The 2,260-nt window shown below is 41.5% G+C and overlaps 1 pseudogene; it reads left to right on the top strand.

Annotated features, from left to right (window-relative positions):
* The first annotated feature begins 1,033 nt into the window (after positions 1-1,033).
* On the top strand, positions 1,034-1,983 carry LOC133749637 (high mobility group protein B1-like; annotated as a pseudogene).
* The last annotated feature ends 277 nt before the right edge of the window (positions 1,984-2,260 follow it).

The raw sequence follows: 2,260 nt of genomic DNA, 5'->3' as shown, positions 1-2,260 counted from the left end.
ATAAAAAAAAAGTGTTCTGGTTACATTTAAGATGGATGAGAAATGTTCCTCCCATCTCTTCCATTGGCAGCACCTATCAGACTTTAAAAAACAGAGAGCAGCTATTCATGGGCTCTGAAAAGCAGCAAGTAGGCAACAGATGGCAGAGAAGACGCAAAGTACCACCAAAGTAGCAGCAAGTTTACTGGTTTAGTTCTTTCTTCCTGTGCTCAACATAGTCCATATCCTTGGTGTGGGCTCCCCAGCACAGAGGAAGCTCAGGAAAATCCTTCCACTTCCAGCTCAAAGAATAGGGAGAGAACGCCTAATATTAAGAGAGAGATAGAAGAAACCCCAGTGTCCCCCATTATTCTCTGTTCTTCTGTGTCCTACCCATTGAGCTATCTCATAATAGCAGCAGCAGTGGCATCCACTGTCTGTATTCCCAATAAAGTAGGGTCTTTTAGCTTTTTACTCATTAAAGTTCTTATTTGATGAAGTATTAAGCCTTTTTACTGGAATGCAAATTTAAAATATATTATCTCAAAGACTAAAAAAAAAGAAAAAGATAGAAAGGTAGAAGGAAGGAGGATAGGAAGGAGGGAGGGAGGGAATACCATTATGTTTCTAGACTTGTACCTACAAATCATATTGAATCTGTTAAAATTAATTAAAATAAAAAATTAAATTAAATTAAATTAAAATAAATAAAGTGGGGGAGAGGAGGATGACCCAGAACAGCAAAAATTCTAAAGAAAGGAGCGCTTCTTCTCTATTAAGAAGAGATTTCCCCAGAGAGTGGGAAAGCCCCCAATACTTTTTCCTCTTCCTACCCTCCCACATTTGGCCCAAGATGCGGCATCACCAATTGGAAGTGCACATCTGAGCAGGAGGATAAACCTCCGCTTTCCAGCCACAGAATCCAAAGAGCCACTTTAGAAAGTACCATAGAGGCTGCGTCTGGCTCCCGCTCTCACAGCCATTGCAGTACATTGAGCTCCATAGAGACAGCGCCAGGGCAAGTGAGAGCCGAACGAGCACTGGGCGACTCTGTGCCTCGCTGAGGAAAAATAACTAAACATGGGCAAAGGAGATCCTAAGAAGCCGAGAGGCAAAACGTCATCATATGCATTCTTTGTGCAAACTTGCCGGAAGGAGCATAAGAAGAAGCACCCAGATGCTTCCGTCAACTTCTCAGAGTTTTCTAAGAAGTGCTCAGAGAGGTGGAATACCATGCCTGCTAAAGAGAAGGGAAAATCTTAAGACATGGCAAAGGCGGACAAAGCTCGTTATGAAAGAGAAATGAAAACCTATATCCCTCCTACAGGGGAGACAAAAAAGAGGTTCAAGGATCCCAATGCACCCAAGAGGCCTCCTTTGGCGTTTTTCTTGTACTGTTCTGAGTATCGCCCCAAAATCAAAGGAGCATCCTGGCCTGTCCATTGGTGACGTTGCAAAGAAACTAGGAGAGATGTGGAATAACACTGCTGCAGATGACAAGCAGCCCTACGAGAAGAAGGCTGCCAAGCTGAAGGAAAAGTACGGGAAGGATATTGCCGCATACCGAGCTAAAGGAAAACCTGATGCAGCGAAAAAGGGAGTCGTCAAGGCTGAAAAGAGCAAGAAAAAGAAGGAAGAGGAGGAAGATGAAGACGACGAAGAGGATGAGGAGGAAGAGGAAGATGAAGAAGAAGATGATGATGATGAATAAGTTGGTTCTAGCGCAGTTTTTTTTTTTGTCTATAAAGCATTTAACCCCCCTGTACACAACTCACACCTTTTAAAGAAAAAAAATTGAAATGTAAGGCTGTGTAAGATTTGTTTTTAAACTGTACAGTGTCTTTTTTTGTATAGTTAACACACTACCGAATGTGTCTTTAGATAGCCCTGTCCTGGTGGTATTTTCAATAGCCACTAACCTTGCCTGGTACAGTATGGGGGTTGTACATTGGCATGGAAATTTAAAGCAGGTTCTTGTTGGTGCACAGCACACATTAGTTATATATGGGGACGGTAGTTTTTTCATCTTCATTGTCTCTGATGCAGCTTATACGAAATAATTGTTGTTCTGTTAACTGAATACCACTCTGTAATTGCAAAAAAAAAAAAAAGTTGCAGCTGTTTTGTTGACATTCTGAATGCTTCTAAGTAAATACAATTTTTTAAAAGAAAGTACCATAGAGATCATAGACAGGCAGAAGCTCACAAAAACCAGTTCCTTCAACTTGTGAAAGCCTGGGCTGACTCACAAATCTTGAGGACTACAGTACAGGCTAGAACA

This window comes from Lepus europaeus, chromosome 2 (genome assembly GCF_033115175.1).
Source record: "Lepus europaeus isolate LE1 chromosome 2, mLepTim1.pri, whole genome shotgun sequence".
In the NCBI taxonomy this organism is placed as follows: Eukaryota; Metazoa; Chordata; class Mammalia; order Lagomorpha; family Leporidae; genus Lepus; species Lepus europaeus.
Note: the sequence above shows the minus strand (reverse complement) of the source record. Positions and strands in the feature narration are given on the sequence as shown.